At 42.3% G+C, this 17926-nt stretch overlaps 1 long non-coding RNA gene across 1 annotated transcript; it reads left to right on the top strand.

Annotated features, from left to right (window-relative positions):
• The first annotated feature begins 236 nt into the window (after positions 1-236).
• On the top strand, positions 237-15571 carry LOC112819799 (uncharacterized). The gene is made up of 3 exons (XR_003206975.2): positions 237-336; positions 1452-1603; positions 15397-15571. It is a non-coding gene; the product is annotated as an uncharacterized lncRNA (long non-coding RNA).
• The last annotated feature ends 2355 nt before the right edge of the window (positions 15572-17926 follow it).

Here is a 17926-nt window from a genome sequence, read left to right as displayed (position 1 = left end):
GCCATCTGTTGTCATGAGCAAGTGTGAGCACACCCCCGTTTACATCTACTATTTCATAAATTATTGCACTTGCCCATGGGGGCGTCAGGACTCAGTAAGTGATACATTGTAACTTTTGTCGTCTGGCTGAGCTGATGAACATGAGGGAATGTGCTGAGAAAGTAGAGGATTGTGGGAAACAGGAGGAAGAATCTCCAGGGCTCTACTGGTAGTTAAACCATCACACTAGAGGTGAGATTAACTGAAGCCCTCAAGAAGAGCGGTAAGGTCATTTTTGGAATCCAGGAGGAAGATAAAGGAAGATGTCAGGGAGAGAGGAGATCGTGAGCTGAAGAGGTGGGTGGATGAGGGCGTTTTCAAATTCAATGTCCTCTGCAGGCTGAGCTCCTCAGTAACCAGGAGATGAGGCGATATGCACGCTTGCTTGGATAACTGTACCGGGGTAACTCGTGGTTATCTGAAAGCCAGAGTACTGCAGCTTTAAGAGACGAAGGGATTCTGGCGACTACCAACCACCAGGGTGAAGAAAGGCAGTGTATCCATGGTCATGCAGGGTCAGGGCTAGGTTGGGTACCAGAGGGAAGGCATCAAGAGAAGAGGATGCAGGAAAACCAGACTGGGGGGACCTACACTCACTGAGATCACAGACACAACCAGATGGGGACTCCCCATCTTCCCTCTCAAAGCCACCATCTTACCGGCAGCTTTACGGTCTGCTCCCGCCAGACCTATAGCACCTCCTTGTTGTCTCTAGCTCCTTGCCCTCACTGTGCTGCCCCGCCAGCACTCTCTTCTTCCCTAGCAGACCTTTCTGCCCAGGGGACAACCTACTCTAGGAGCCCCACCTTTAAATCGCTCAAGTAAGACACAACATCCATCCTCCAGTCACTCGCCCGTGGTCTTCACAGCAAAGCATACCCAAGGCCTTCTGTCTCCCGGGGTCTCCTCTGCCTTCGTGACGCTTCCTCCTCAAAGCCGCCCCCTGCCCCCCACTGTCAGTGTCACGATCATTGCCCGGCTGCACAGCAGAAGCAGTGATACCTTAAAGTGTAAATCAACACTTTACTGTGGCACTTAAACCCTGCAAGGGACTTCTCTCTTTTTATTTTACTTACTTATCTATTTATTTTTAAATTTTATTTTTAAAATCCAGTGTAGTTAACATACAGTGTTATATTAGTTTCAGGTGTACAAAATAGTGATTCAACACTTCCCTATATTACTCAGTGCTCATCAAAGTAAGTGTACTCTTAATCCCCTTCACCTCTTTAGTTTATCCTCAAATGACTGACAAAGCCTTGCAAGGTCCTGCCTTCCCGCCTCTCCACCCTACCTAGCCACCAGGCCAGCCACCGGGAGCCCACCGACCACAGAGCTTGATCCTGCCCCAGGCCTGTTTCCTTTACCTGCCATGTCTCCTCACCCTCCACTCTGCCTATTCTCTTTGCCAGGCTGCCCCCCCCCCTCACTTAGGGTTCAGCTCGAGGTGGCATCGGATCTGCCCATTGGATTCTGCACCAACACACCTGTCATACCGTATGACGTTGCTGGACCTAGTTTCTTCAGAGCATCCATCACTCTTGGAAATGATCTGACATACTCGGTATGCAAACTGCAGCCCACGGGCCAGGTCTGACACGTAGCCCGTTTTTGAAATGCAGCTTTATCAGAAGAGCCACCCCCATTCATTCGAGTGGTCCACGGATGCTTTTGGACTATGGAGCTGAGTAGTTGCAACAGAGACCTTAGGGCCCACAGAGCCTAAAATATTTACTCTCTGTTCCTTTCAGAAAAGATTTGCTGATCCCTGGTTGACTTGTTTACTGTCTGGAATCCAGGTCCCTGACAGCAGGGGATTTGTCTATTTCCCACTGTATCTCAAACATTCAGAAGCTTGTCTGTCACTGTTGCGTAAATGAAGGGGTGATAATGAAGGAGTGATAGTATTGTTAGGGAAAACACTTGCATGTCAACGGGCTAAGCCTGATAATAATTACAGCACCACTAGCACTACAAAGAATAAGGGCTAAGGCATATTAACAAGAGCTACTGTGCTGGGCGCTGCTCAATGCAATGCGTTGCTTGCATTTTGTCTAATGCTTACATCAACTCAGCAAGGGAGGTTTCGTTCTACCTGTTTTATACGGAAGGAAACCGAGGCTCAGAATGCAAGCAGTTGCTCATCTTCTCAGTGTTGAGCGGAGACACACAGTAACATGAGATCTCTCAAACTTACGCTTCTTCTTCTGTCTTGCCCTAGAAAGACCGTGAACTTCAGAGAAAGAACTGGGTTCACCACTGGACTTTACAAGCTTTACAACTTCGTCCTTGGCAATCTGGTGATTGTGAGGCTGGCCTCAAAATTGCCACCTATTTATCAGGAATGTTAAAGATTGAATAAGATACGAAACACGTAACGTAGCACCTGATACATAGGGAGTACTCAAAACTGTTCGCTTCCTTCTGTTTCTTTAGACGACGGATAGGACAAATTTCCTTCGGTCTGTAGTTTCCCTTACCCCTGGCAGTGAGTGCGCAGATGGTGGAGGGCCAGCTCTCCTGCTTGGGTAGGCATTTGTGTCTGCGTTTTCTCAGTAGGGACAGCACGCACCTGGGGTGGGACACTGGCCACAGTTTTCTCCTATGTGAGCCTGGCCACTCCCTTTGATTGGAAACAATCCCACCTCTTCTGCCGCTTTCCCTTTGGGACGCAGAGTTCTGTTTCGACTCCTGCCTCTGCCTTCTCATATCCAGCCCCCTGTCCTGATCCCTGCCCAAAACAAAGAGAAATGGAGACAGAAAACAACACCCAGCAAGAAACAAAATTATCTGCGGTTGCAGCACTGTTGTCTGAGTGGATGCAGGGAACAGTGCAAACAGGGAATGTCATGAAGAGTTTTGTAGAAACATCAATATATGAAGACTATAATAAATTTAGTATTGCCAGAAGAGAGCATTTTGGGGGGTGGTGGGAAAAGTGGCAGGAAAATATAAAATGGTTTGTGAATTAGTCATGGGACTCTCCGAATTAAGCAAGAAAAACCAATCCTGGCAAATGTTAGGAGGAAAAAAAAATTATGTGCAGTAGATTGGGCAGCTAGATTATAGAATCAGAGGGTAGAGACTTCCTCTTCCAGCACCATGTTGAATAGTAGCAGGTTTCGGGGCGCCTGGGTGGCTCAGTCAGTTAAGCATCTGCCTTCGGCTCAGGTCATGATCCCAGGGTCCTGGGATCAAGCCCCATATCGGGCTCCCTGCTCAGCTTCTCCCTCTCCCTCTCCCTCTGCCCTTCCCACCCCGCTTGTGCTTTCTCTCTCTCTCTCTCTCTCTCAAATAAATAAATGAAATCTTAAAAAAAAAATAGTAGCATGTATCACTGCAAACACTTTGATCACACTGGGTGTGATATAATAGGCATCCTTTAAAAGTCATGTCTATTCAAATTGAGGGACATTCTACAAAAGCGCTTGACTGGTACTCCTCCAACTGTCAAAGTCATCAAAAACAAGGAAAGATAGTATAGAAAGTATAACAAACCAAGGAGGCAAAGGAGACACGATGACTTACGTGTACTGTGGGATCCTGGAACAGGAAAGGGACATTTGTGGAAAAGCTAGTGAAATCCGCATAAAGTCTGAAGTGTAGTGAATAGGAAAGGACCAACGTTGGTTTCTTCATTTTGACAAATGTACCAGGGTTAAGATGTCAACAAAATGAAAGGGATTCTCCGTACTACCTTTGCAACTTTCTATAAACCTAAAATTATTCCCCCCAAAAGTGTATTTTCTTAAAAATCCATAAGTGTGCCCACAAGAAAGTAAGGGAATCCACAAAGGCCCAGAGGAAGACAAGGCAAAACCGCAAAGGCAAGTGATTCCCCATGCCAAAGAGGAATGCAGGACAAAACTTCCATGAGTCACAGCAGAGGCTCTTGCAAAAAGCAGGGATCCTCAAAGGGCGACACCCTCAGGCACACACAGTACTGAGAATTCCCAACCTTTGCCAAAGATGCTGACAAGAAAATGTGTCCATTTAGCCCTTGATGTGGGGCAAGAAATAGAAACTCTCCTAAGAACTCATAAACACAAGCAACTCTTATTCTGGGTTAGACTTTCAATTTGTACTACCTGTTGTGGGTAGATTTGTGAGCCCTGAAAATCCTATGTTGAAATCCTAACCTCCAGTACCTTGGAATGTGACCATACCTGGAGGTAAGGCTTTAAAGGGGTTTTTAGGTTAAAATGAAGCCATTAGCGTGGGCCCTAATTCAATGTGATGGGTGTCCTATTAAGAAGAAATTTGGACATACAAAGAGACACCAGGAACGAGCGTGCACTCAGACAGAACATCACATGAGGACACAGCCAGAAGGCAGCCATCTGCAAGGCAAAGAGAGAGACCTGAGGAGAAACCAACCTTTCCAATACCTTGATCTTGGACTTTGAGCCTCCAGAATTATGAGAAAATAAGTTTCCATTGTTTAAGCCACCCAACCAGAAGAACTTTGTTATGGCAACCCTAACCAGTGGCCCAGGAAAACCCAGGGTCTGGGAGGGACTGCAGTAACATATTCCTATGGTCCCATGGTTTTGCACATCTTTTATGAGATATTTTCATTGTAATGGACTCACCTTAAGACTGCCGTATCTTTCCAGCCCAAGTCTACTGTGTCACATTTCTGTACATTTTGGGGCATTAGAGTAGAAATAGAACCAACAGGATATATATGCCCACACACTAACATACATGCAGACACACAAATTTATTTTTATTTATTTATTTTTTATTTTTAAAGATTTATTTATTTATTTGAGAGACAGAGAGAGAGAGAGAAGGAGAGAGAGCACGAGCAGGGGAAGGGGCAGAGGGAGAGAGAGAATCTCAAGCAGACTCCTCGTTGAGCATGGAGCCCGACCCAGGGCTCGATCTCACAACCCTGAGATCATGACTTGAGCCAAAGTCAAGACTTGGATGCTTAACTGCCTGAGCCACCCAGGTGTCCCGAACAAACTTATTTTTTAAAAATTGGCTCACATGATTTTGGCAAGTCCAAAATCTGCAGGGTGAACTGATAGGTTGGGACCAGGGAAGAGTTGCAGTCTGAATTTAAAAAGCCATCTGCTGTCAGAATTCCTTCTTTCTCAGGGATGTCAGACTTTGTTCTATTAAGGCCTTCAACTGATTGGGTACACACCACCCATGTCATAGAGAGAGGGTAATATACTTTACTCAATACACCGTGGAAGGATTCCCATCATTTGGTTAATTAATACATCCATCACCTCACATATTATTTTCTTTTTGCTGAGACATTTAAGTTCTACTCTTTTAAGCAAAGTTCAATTATACAATACTGTCTTATCAGCTATGGCCATCATGTTTTATCCTCAGACCTTATTCATCTCATAGCTGAAAGTTTGTACACTTTTACCATCCTCTTTCTATTTCCCACCCTCCCCCCACCCCCGCCAGTCCCTGGCAACCACTTTTCTACTCTCTGTTTCTAGGTTTCAATTTTTTTTTTTAAAGATTCTACATATAGGTGATAGCATGCAGTATTTGTCTTTGTCTGTCTGTCTTATTTCACTTAGCGTAACGCCCTCAAGATCCATCCATGCTGTTGCAAATGGCAGGATTTCCTTCTTTCTCACGACTAAATGATATTCCATTGTGTGTGTGTGTGTGTGTGTGTGTGTGTGTGTGTGTGTGTGTGTGTGACATCTTCTCCATCCATTCCTCTGTTGATGGACAGTTAGGTATAATTATAATGAACATGGGGTGAAGATATCCCTTCATCATAGTGTTTTCATGTCCTTTGGGTAAATACTCAGAAGTGGGATTGCTGGATCATAGGGTAGTTCTACTGTTAACTTTTTGAGGAACCTCCATACTGTTTCCCACAGTGGCTGCACCGGTTTGCATTCCCACCAACAGTGCACAGCATTCCGTTTCCCCACATACCCACCAGCATTTGTCATCTCTTGTCTTTTTGATACTAGCCATTCTAACAAGTGTAAGGTGAAATCTTGTGGTTTTGATTTGTGTTTCTTTGATAATTAGTGACGTTAGCACCTTTTCATCTATCCATTGGCCATTTGTATGTCTTCTTTGGAAAAGTGTCTATTCAGTTCCTCTGCCCCCCCGCCTTTTTTTAAAGTGGCTCCATGCCCTGAACAAAGCCCAGCACAGGGCCCAAATCTATAACCCAGACATCAAGACTCAAGCTGAGATCAAGAGTCGGTCACCCAAATAACTGAGCCACCCAGGGAGGCATCTTTTAATCAGACTGCTTTTTTGTTCCTACTCATTTTTTTTTAAACAAATTTTACTTGGTAAAATATATATCACATGACATTTGCCATTTTAACCATTTTAAGTGTATAATTCAATGCCGTTAAGTACATTCCCAACATTGTGCAATCTTCACCATTATCTACTTCCAAAGTATTTTCTTCCCCCCGAACAGAAACTCTGTAACCACCATGCGGTAACTCCATTCCCCATCCCCTAGCCCCTGAGAACCTTTATTCTGTTTCCTGTCTCTGTGAATTTGCCTGTTCTAGATATTTCATGTGAATGAAATCACACGTTTTTTGTCTTAAGATAATTTTTTTCTTTTAGTTTTTATTTAAATTCTAGTTAGTTAACACACAGTGTAATATTAGTTTCAGGTGCACAGTACAGTGATTCGGCACTTCCAGACATCACCCGGTGCTCATTATGACACGTGCCCTCCCTAATCCCCATTGCCTGTTTCACCCGCCCCCCACTTATGTTCCCCCATGTACAGTTTGCTCTCTATAGTTAAGAGTCTGTTTTCTGGTATGTCTTCTCTCTATCTCTCTCCTTTCTTTCTTTCTTTTTTTTTTCATTTAGGATAATGTTTTCAAGGTTTTAACTGTGCTATAGTATATATCAGAACTTTATTCCTTTTTATGACCGAATAATATTTCATTGTATGGATATACTACATATGTTTATTCATTCATATGTCAATGGACCTTTGGGTTATTTCTACCTTTTGACTAATGTGAGTAATGGTGCAGTGAACATTGTGTACAAGTACCTGTTTGAGTCCCTGCTTTCAATTCTTCTGGATATACACCTATAATTGGAATTGCTGGATCGTTTGGTTATTCTGTAGCTAGCCTTTCAGGATCTGCCAAGTGTCCTACTTACTGTTTACAGCCTACCTGTTACAAATGAACAGCCACTGAGCTCCAACATATCTGCTGCCACCATGTTGACATTCTTAATAACCTTATCTTTGAACGTGTGTTATATAAGAGAAGTCTGATAGGACAATGGAGCATGTGAAATGCACAGTATGAGTGTTCTCAGCCATTCCTTGCTGCCCTGTTTGCATATAGTGTTCATAATGCCCCATGAACACAAAATTCTGGAAGACCCAGGATGCACAGGAATTCAGTGAGACTCAAAGTGAGTAGCGGGTAATTGTGTCATGTCTGTGACTGAGTCAAATGGGTGTGGGGGTTGCTGAAAGCCCCAGGTGGCCTCACTTCTGCTCAAACATAAACTTCCTTTGAATGCAGAATGAAAGCGATGGTGTTTTAAGAAACATAAACCACCAAGGAACCCTATCATCTTCTCTCCTGTTCATGTTACTTCCCTGTATTCACAACTACTTATGCTGAAAGTGATGATCTAGAAGGAAAGGGAAAAATAGTGCGGCACATAGGTGCTTTTTCATCCCGTCCTTCTTTACTCATAAGGAAACCAAAGGTAGGGGGTGGGGAAAGGAAAACAATGTGGTTTTATGCAGCATTTCCACTGTTCTTGTAAGAATAAAATACGACACATGCACAAACTACAAAATATGAATTGTGGAATTTCAGTGATTTCGTGTGACTCGAACACTGATATTTTTCTTTAAAATTGGTCTTGCACAACATAAAAATGGACATTGAAATCCCTGCTAATAATTTAAATTTTTTATTTTTTCTCTACTTAGAATGACGTTAAAAAGCAAACAAAAACTACCATGATAGGTCAAGAGAGAGAACACAGAAGCAGGAAAAAAGCTTTTCAAGTCAGTGCTTTTAATGGCACTTTTTTCTGGCTTTTTGAACAAAGGGTCATGCATTTTCATTTTGCACCGGGCCCCGTAAATTACGTAGCCAGCCCTGACAGCCCCTTATTCTCGGATTCTACAACAGTAGGGTTATGTGCAATTAGGGTAGTGGGGGAGGGATGAGGTAGATCTTGAAGTACCATGGTATTATTTTAGGAAGGGTGGAGCTGACCATGATTCCATGAAGGAATGCACTTCAGAAAATAAGTACACAGATGAAAGAGCTTACAGACTCAGGCTCTCATTACATACTGTCTCAGCATTGCCGTTCTTGAACGAAGGACAGATATCCTATCTTAGAAAGACAGAGAGAGGGAGGCAGAGGAAGGCCAGGTCAGTAAATACCACACCACACAAATAAAGTTAATAGCAGTAAAATAAGAGTAATGATAGGCTCTATGTCATTGATAATGTTATGAAAGACTATATATATGTATATATATATTTTCATCCAAAATCAGTATAAATTTCAGTCTTATGGTCTGATGTATACTTAAGAAGGCTTTATTTTGATTAACTGATCCATAGAATAAAAATAAACTCAATTATCGTGCCTCATCCTTTTAGATTCTTTTAACATAAATATTTTATGGAAATTTGAGTAAGCCAACAAATATCAGAAGTAATATCAATCTCAGAAATAATAGTCCTGCTCTCCTTTGGCAAATTTTTAAAATTTTGTTTTCTTTAAAAGCTACTCTGAAAATAACATAAAACATTTTGGATTAATGACTGTTTTTTTTTTTTTCTTTTTCTTTTGGAAATCCTAAATATGTCCTTATGTGGAAAACTTATTGGGGCACCCGGGTGGGGCAGTTGGTTAAGCGTCTGACTCTTGGTTTCTGCTCAGGTCCTGATCTCAGGGTCCTGGTCTCAGGGTTGTGAGATCGAGTCCCGCTTGGAGCCCCAGTCTGTTCCGCACGCTCAGTATGGAGTCTGCTTAGGACTCTTTGCCCCTCACCCGCTCTCTCTCTCTCGCTCTCTCACTCTCTCTCTCTCACATAAATAAGTACATCTTAAAAAAAAAGAAAACTTGTTTTCCCTAGAGAGAGAAAACTAAACAAAATAGTGATATTTCGCCTATTTCTCTGATGATCTGTTACTTTTAATCTCCTGTTAAGGTAGCCAAGCGACACTACAGGATGTAATCAAAATGTGTCTAGTCTTTGAAATCTGTTCTGTTGACTCAATGCCATCTGTCAGGGACAAAGAATTGCAAAGGCATGCAACCACAAATTGTAAAAAAAGGAAAAGGTTGCAGCCGATTTCCCCAAACACTAGGCAACATCTGAACTATACTTAATTCATGAGATTTCTCTTATCTCACATAACAGTTTAGCAAGGAATAGGTGCTCCCTTCTTGTGTACTATTGACCAGCAAATTAATGTATTGATTATTTATCTCTATGCTCACTAGTACAGAGGGTATCTTACATTGTATTAAAAACATTTCCTGAGCACTTACTTACCTTATTCTGTGCAATTTATCTGGACTATCTAACTTAAACCTCCAATAACACTATGAAGCAGGTCTTATTATTAACTCATTTTACAGATGAGGAAACCGAGGATTCAAGATTGAGTGATTTGTCCAATCTCAGAAAACTTGTAGGCAGTCAAGACAGAATTGGAACCCTGGTACCCTGATTCTAGAGCTCATCAAAGTATGCCACACATGCTCCTCAAGGTGTCTACAAAAATACCACAATTTGTTAGCTAATGTATGGGGATTAAGATTCACCATGAATGAATCTCTCCTCCTTCTCCTCACAGGGGTGAGTGCATGCTTGGGTACCTGCTACCTTTGAATTTTGAAAGGGAATATAGCAGAAGGGAAATAAAGTAAGGCGGGACAAGTGTCATTTGTCTCTGCTCAGGATTTTGTATTCCAAAACCAATGGAACTAAAGCCAATGGAAAGAACTAGAATGGAACACAATTTCCCTTTGCTGCTCAAAATAATAAGAGGTGGTCTTACAATATTTGATGTTTTAGGTAGTCTCAGAAAATACAAATTAGTAATATTTACATGAACTGCTGTACAATTTTAGAAACTTTATTTAATCAGATGATACAGGAGCACTTAGTAAAGAATATATTGTTCACTATGAGTTGGCTTCGATTCCCTAAGAGCAAAGTTGCTGCACTAACCTAATTTTTCAAAACGTTACCAGAATGACAATGGAAATATTCTGCCAACCCTAAATACTTTGAAAAGTTTATGGCCTATGACTCAGATGAAGAACTACAGGCTGAAGGGTAATATATCTACATGGACTATATTATCATAGATTTTTTTAGATCAGTGTGAATCTAGGGAGCATTTTCAAATGGCATGCCACAGGTTGATAACACTTGACTTTGTCCTCATAGACTTTTTTCAAATCAGTAATTTTGATAAAAACACAGAGGAAATATTTATCAGGTTTCAGAGTGATCAAGTATCCATTGTAAAGCATGATTGGATCAAGATTCTTAGGCATTGTGGGGCACCTGGGTGGCTCAGTCTGTTGAGCAGCTAACTCCTGATTTCAGCTCAGGTCATGATCTCAGGGTCCTGGGACCGAACTCTCTCTCTCAAATAAATAAATATAAATTAAAAAAAAACTCTTAGGCATTATGAAAGCCTTGAAGTTTTGGCCACTACAGAAAAGATGAAATTTAGTGGGGAAAAATAAAAAATTCCCTGTTTAGATTTTAAAAACAGACTCATCTGTACAAAGAGTTTGTGTCAGTCAGGATAGGCTAGATTATGTGGTAGTAACAAATCACACGCCCAGAATTCCAGAGACCTGACAACAAGGCTTTATTTCTCATTCACCTTACATGTCCACAGTGGGTCACCTAGGGACTTTGCATTTTCCACACTCTGGGATCTAGGCAGGTGGAGAAGCTGTCATCTGAACATCCTTGGTCACAGGGACAGAGAAGAATCTAATTAGCCCTTAAAACTCCCAGGGAAGTATCATGTCATCTCACATCTCCTTGACCAAGGAAGTCACGTGACTACTCCTGGTTCTAGAGGGAGAGCAGTGCGGTCCTACCACGTGCCAGGAGAGGAGAAAACAGTCCTTAGGACCACCACAGGTTAGACCCAGTGTGACAGCTGTTGATGTGAAAAAGAGTGGGAGTAAGTTGGTTGATGGCAAAATTTGGTTGATGAAAAATTAATGCAGCCTTAATAGTGCATTGGTTGAAGTATCTGTGGTAGGCTGAGTAATGGCCCCCAAAGATATCAAGCCCTAATGTCCAGAACCTGAGAATGTTGTCTTCTCTGGCAAAAGGGACTTTGCATCTGTGATTACACTAAGGATTTTGAGATGGGAAGATTATCCTGGATTATCTAGGTGGGCCTTAAATGTACTCGCGAATGTCCCTATAGAAGAGGGAGACAGGATGGACTTTGAAGATGCAGAAAGGCAGAAGCATGCAGACATTTTGATTTCAGTCCTGCCAGATTCATTTTACACTTCTAAACTCCAGAGATGTAGGATAGCTAATTTATCTTGTTGTTGTTGTTGTTTTTAAGATTTTATTTATTTATTTGTTGGGATGGGGGAGAGAGAGAAAGCACAAGCAGGGGGAGCTGCAGGCAGAGGAAGAAGCAGGCTCTCTGCTGAGCAAGGAGCCCAATGCGAGACTCGATCCCAGGACCCTGGGATCACGACCTGAGCAGAAAGCAGACACTTCACCAACTGAGCCACCCGGGCACCCCTAATTTATCTTGTGTTAAGCCACCAAATTTGTGGCCATTGTTATAGCAACACCAGGAAACTACTATAGTATGAAAATCAAGAGTTCTTTTGTTCTCAGACAAAACAATCAGAATAATCAAGAAGCTCGATAATAGCACGTCACATACAGAGTGGCTGAAGTTGCAAGGGAAGTTTCACCTGAAGCAGAAAATAAATACAATGGAGGCTTTCATATCTAAGGGCTGTCTTGGAGGTTTGGGTGAGGCCTGTCTGTGTGGACACAGAAGCCAGAACTTGATCAGTGAGTGGTATTGTTACAGCGATTGGCTCATGACAAGACTGAAGGCTGTTCAACATTAGAACAGGCGGTCCGGTGCCACTGGATACAGGCCTGAAGTTGCTGGATGACCACTGGTCGAGGATATTGTCAGAGAGAATCCTGAGTTGGGTAGGAAATTTAGATAAATAACTCCTTAAGTCCCTTCCTGATTTTTTCCCCTCCTGTATTTGATCCTGACCATTACCTTGACAAGAACCCCATAAGGTGGTTGGCAGGTGTGGGAGGTGCCGGGGCTATACTAAGAGGGGACATTATCGGCCCAGCAGTCAGTAAAGGTGCTGGTCAAGGGGAAGAGACATAATTCAGATTAGAAGAAGTGAGGCCACATGTCAGGAGGCAGGAAGGTGCCCAATGAGAGAACCTCAAAGGAACAACTAGGCAGAAGACCTAGAGAAAGGGGAGTGTGAAAAAGGCTTTGCCCATCCGTAAGCTGAGGTTCAAATGGGTCAAAAGGAAAAGACAGAGAGTTTTGGAAATGAACCCTGTGAATATTTTCATATATTTTAAACTTGCAATGTCAACTGTGTAGCTTAAGGGTCTGGGTTGGATCCTAAAGGGACCTCATAATTTGGCTTTCCTCCTCCCTCTGTCTGTTCTCAATCTCTGTTAGTGACTCCATTTCCTTGGGCCACCCTTTGAGATCTTGTTTCTCTGAGCACCACCTGCGTTATCACCTGGGTACTAGTTAATGATGTCAGGATCACGAAGGTGCGGACTGAGAATCTCAATTCTTCGCCAGCTCCCTAGTTGATTTTTTTTACTCGTTGAAGTTTAATATACAATTCCTTAAATAGTAACACTCTGAAATTTACCCTTATAATCTCTTCCTCCTTCTTGTATGCTCTTGCTAGCCCATCACCTGGCATGTAGGAAATAGATACAATATTTGTGAAACAAATGAATAATGTCACCCAAAGCTCTTCAACCATTGCCTGCCTGTGTGTTGGTGAGGACTCCTAAAATCAGATCTCTAGGCCACATCTCTCCTGAGACTTAAAGCAAGCTCCCAACTGCACATCATTCAACAGGTACCCCAACCTTAGCAACATTTTGCAGAATGGAGCTCATTGGCTTTTCTCTAGAACCTGCTTCTCCCTTGCAAATACAGTCTTTCTTCAGGTTTCCTTAGTTATGGCCACCATCTACCCTGTGTTTTAAGGGAAAAAAAATTGAAAACTTATTTTACTCAACCCCATTCCCATTGGGATATTCATCAACCCCAAATTTTATTATTGCGACACATCTTGATTCTGTCCCTTAACCTTTGTTCCCCACTGTACTTGCCCAGCTCAAATTTGTGTTTTTGTTGCCAGGAAAACTGCAAGAGCCTCACAATTAATCCTTTAACTGCCGATCTCTTTCCACTGTAGCTGTTTTTATCTGTGCCACAAGAAGTCACGTCCTAAAAGAAAATTTGATCCCATATGCTTCCTCTCCTTTTTGATAATACGACTTCCAGATTCTCTAGGAGGGTGAGCAAAATTCTTCAGTCCGTTTTCAGGCTTATTCTAATTTTGTCTTCCTCCCCATTCCCCTAATCACACATGAACCTTATGGCCCAGTTACATTCAACCTCATACGGTTCTGGGCTAAGCCAGCTTTTGACACCTATATGCCTTTAAACAAGCTAGGTCCTTTGCCTTAATTGTCCACCTTCTTCTCTGCCCAGCACTTTAAGACCTTTAAACCACATCTCTCTTGAATAAGTTTTTAAGTGAAGGTATGCATGTTTATCCATAGGCTTCTAATACCCTCAACATCTGTTCGTGTCTCTATTATATTACAGTATTGCACTGAAAAAAATTAGCTATGTATCAGCTTCTTCTGCTAGTAGACTATGATCTTCTAAGAAAAGAGGCCATGTCTTTTTCATCTTTGCATTTCCAGTGCCTGACATAGAACCTGTTCCATAATAGCTGCTAAATAAGTGTTTGTTTACAGAATTAATCAATATCAGAGCTGATGTCAGGGAGATCCCTAGAATGGTTCTATTTTGGAAGGCAGCGCAGAGACCACCTAGTACCAGTGACAAGTAATGCTGCCTTTGGATAGTCTCACTGAGGTCTTGGAATTGTAACTGTATTCTATTTCTCCTTCCACACTTGGGATGGATGAAAATTATTAGGTGATTTTTTTAAAAATCTTACTTGAAGACTTAACCTTTATTAGAACTTTCTCTATCTGATTATTGCTGCAATCCCCATGGGAGAATCTTTTTAAGTCTTATTCTTAGAGAGAGTTTAATATAGCAACAGTAGGACAAGCTACGAATTATTGCAATGAAGGAAGAAAGTGCTTATTCAGTGTACTTGACAATTAAATATAACTACATTCAGTATGGATTACGGCTACCAGTTTTCCATGGGGGATGCAACTGCCAAGGCTCTCTCCCTATTCGGAAAGGCCCTTCCTGGAATTTGCACTCCATTCCTTCACGCCTGTCCCTGTGCCCATCAGGAGGTCATGACTGTTGATGACAGAAACCAAAGGAAAAAGGTCCTCTGCTTGGAACTGCAGAGAACCACCACCAGTCTAGCAGGGACTTAAAAACCTGGTCTTGGGAAATGTGGAATTCAAAATAGTGAATTCAGTGCAAGGAATCCCTCTCTTTTTTTTTTAAATTAAATTTAGTTTTATTTAAATTCAATCAATTAACATGTAGTGTATTATTGGTTTCAGAGGTAGAGTTCAGTGACTCATCAATTGTATATAACACCCAGTGCTCATTATATCATGTAACCTCCTTAACGCCCATCACCCAGTTACCCCATCCCTCCATCCACCTCTCCTTCAGGAACCCTCAGTTTGTTTCTTAGGGTTAAGAGTCTCTTATGGTCTGTCTCCCTCTCTGATTTCATTTTATTTTATTTTTCCTTCCCTTCTTCTATGTTCAACTGTTTTGTTTCTTATATTCCACATGACTGAAATCATATGGTATTTGTCTTTCTCTGACTGACTTATTTGGCTTAGCATAATACCCTCTAGTTCCATCCACTTTGTTGCAGATGGCAAGATTTCATTTTTAAAAAAATTATTTATTTATTTCACAGAGAGAGAGAGAGAGAGAGCATAAGCAGGGGGAGCAGCAGAGGGAGAGGGAGAAGCAGGCTCCCCGCTGAGCAGAGAGCCCGATGTGGGGATTGATCCCAGGACCCTGGGTGGAAGGCGGATGCTTAACCGACTGAGCCACCCAGGCGCCTCAAGATTTCATTTTTTTTGATGGCTGAGTAGTTCAGTAAATAGAATCTCTCTCTTCTCTATTTCCTCAAGGAATGGATAAAACATAATAAAAACCAGGAAAAAAATTTATCGGCAAGACCCAAACAAAGATGTACAGCTTCATGCCATTGCCATCAAAATGGGGTAGGATGCCAAGAAGGGGAACAGAAGATTCTGGTGTGGTTTTGCTCAGTCTCTAAAAATGCTCATCAAGCTTCACCAATTCAGAGAGATGGGGATTGAGGTGTAAGTCCAGGGAAAAGATGAGGGAAAAGTAGTGGGAGCCAAGGCCTCATCTTCCTATCCCAGAATTGTTCAGCAAACAAAGGATATATCAGGCTTTCTCATTTTCCAGGGGTCATCACTGAACTGTGGGGCTGAGTCACATCTTGCAGGAAACTTTGTGAACATAGACTAGCTACATCCACCACTGGGTGGAGTGAACCTTGGCACGGAATCCTGACTGAGTGAGAACATCTCAGACAGGAGAGCAGAGCTCATGTGTTCGCTGATTTATGATTTTGTATTTTCATCTTTGGTCTTCCTCATCAATAAATGTTTTGTAATGTGTATATGCCTTTAAAAGATAAAAGTAATACAACTGCAATCATTTAAGAAAAACAAAGAAGCCCATAAAAAAAAAACAACCCAATCTTGAGAAATCCCTTTTTGGTGTTTCCTAGGATCCCTTAGGGAAGGAATCCCAGTTTGCCCATCCAAACTCAGCTCTCCGTCAGACTAAAGAAAGTGCCTAATCCCCCTGTGAGCTTCCTTCCCTGGCAAAGTAAACAGAGTAAGCTATCCCTTGTCTAACCCAATACGTTCAGAGACTGGAGCAACTACGAGTTAGAACTAGTTCGTGAAGGGAAATGGTTGGAAAGTCTCCAAAGAAGTACTACACAGATTTTTTTCGAGGATGAACATATTCGGGAAGGGAGCTGGATTTTTCATACTGTCCGCATGGTGTTTCCACTTCTTTCTGAAGCCAGACAGAGTTGGAGTGACAAATCCTCACAGCCGTTCCACAGCCGATGCCACAATTCCTTATGAGAGTTGAGCTCCCGTCCCTCCCTTCCCTTGGAGTCTTGGCCCCATGCACCCCTCACATCACTTTTCTGACTGGGAGGCAGTAATATTTCATGCGTCTAATCATTGCACAGACTTGCATTTGATGCTAGCTGCAGTAGGCTTAAATGACAAAATCATTTACATATGAGAAAATGCTCATGTGACTATTTAAACCGAAATCCTATGAACAGATCATAGGAGCCTAACATTCTAGCTGGTAGGATTTACACCCTTTACATTTTTCTTCCCCCCTCCCCCCCAATTTGCAAGATGGACACATATTATGTATAGATCCAGAACAAAGAATATATAATTTGCAACCGAATAAGAAATTCTGAAGGGGATTTTTTAAATACTTGTACCCCTTGACCTTCTCCCCTCCGCCCCCACACACAACAAGACAGTAATTGAATTAATTTCTCCTGTAGAAGTTTTCCTTAAACGAGGACAACTGGTTAAGAAGGAAATTTAGAACAAATAAAAGGAAATAACTTCTTCATGCAGCTTGTGGTCAGCTAAAGGAATTTGCTGTCACAGAAGGTCAAATGGTCAAATGCAGTAGTTGGATGACTTGAAAGGCTAGCCAACTGAGGCGTATTCAGGGGGGCAGTGGCTGGAGGAAGGGAAGGGGTCAGGAAGAAGGCAGGCAAGGGCTGCCCCAAGTCTCAGCGGGTAAGGGGAAGCTTTAGGGTGAAGAAGAGTTTCAGCTGGAACTGGTAACAAGAACATCCTGCTGACCTTGATTTGAATATTCAGAACAAGACCTTACTGATAAATTGCTCATGAAAACTGAAGCCACTTTCGTTTTAATGCCGCACTTGACCTTTGGTCTGCCCAATGGACTCACGCTAAGCAGCCATCTGGAGGTGGTTTTTATTCATGAATGCACTTGGGCATTTATTGAGTTTAGTGCCAGGTGCTGGCAACACCACAGCAAGTAAGAAGGGAAGAGCTCACAGTCTACAAGGAAAACATACGTAAAAAAACAATTATAGAGCAACCTATTAACGCTGTGATACCAGTGAGGTTCAAGTGCTATGGGAACCTAGATGTAATACATTTTGCTAGGCTGGCGAGGGGGTGGTGGGTCAGGATGTGTTTTTCCCAAACTTTCCTAGAAGTAAGAATCATCCTTAAAAACTGGCTGGAAAGGGGTGCCTAGCTGGCTCAGCCAGTGGAGGATACAACTCTTGATCTCAGGGTCTCTTGAGTTTAAGCCTCACGTTGGGCATGGAGCCTACTTTAAATAAATGAGTGAATGAATGCTTGGAAAAACAGATTCTTTGATTTCAACCCAGACCTACAGAATGAGAAGGTCCAGGGGAGAGGCCAGGAATCTGTATACAGAAGGTCCCCAACTTATGATGGTTCGATTTCACAATTTTTAGGCCCCAGCTTAACCAGCATTTCTTTTGTGAAACATCTCCTGATGCCCAAAGTCTGCGTTAGGCACCCACCCTGAGTATTCTGACAGCACCTTTTACGCTCTCTGCCACACTGAATGGTAATTACA

The sequence above is a fragment of the Callorhinus ursinus genome, unplaced genomic scaffold, assembly GCF_003265705.2.
Source record: "Callorhinus ursinus isolate GAN/ISIS: 27379988/994484 unplaced genomic scaffold, GSC_fseal_2.0 scaffold3, whole genome shotgun sequence".
Lineage (NCBI taxonomy): Eukaryota > Metazoa > Chordata > Mammalia > Carnivora > Otariidae > Callorhinus > Callorhinus ursinus.
The sequence above is the reverse complement of the archived record's forward strand: the minus strand, read 5'-3'. Positions and strand labels throughout refer to the sequence as shown.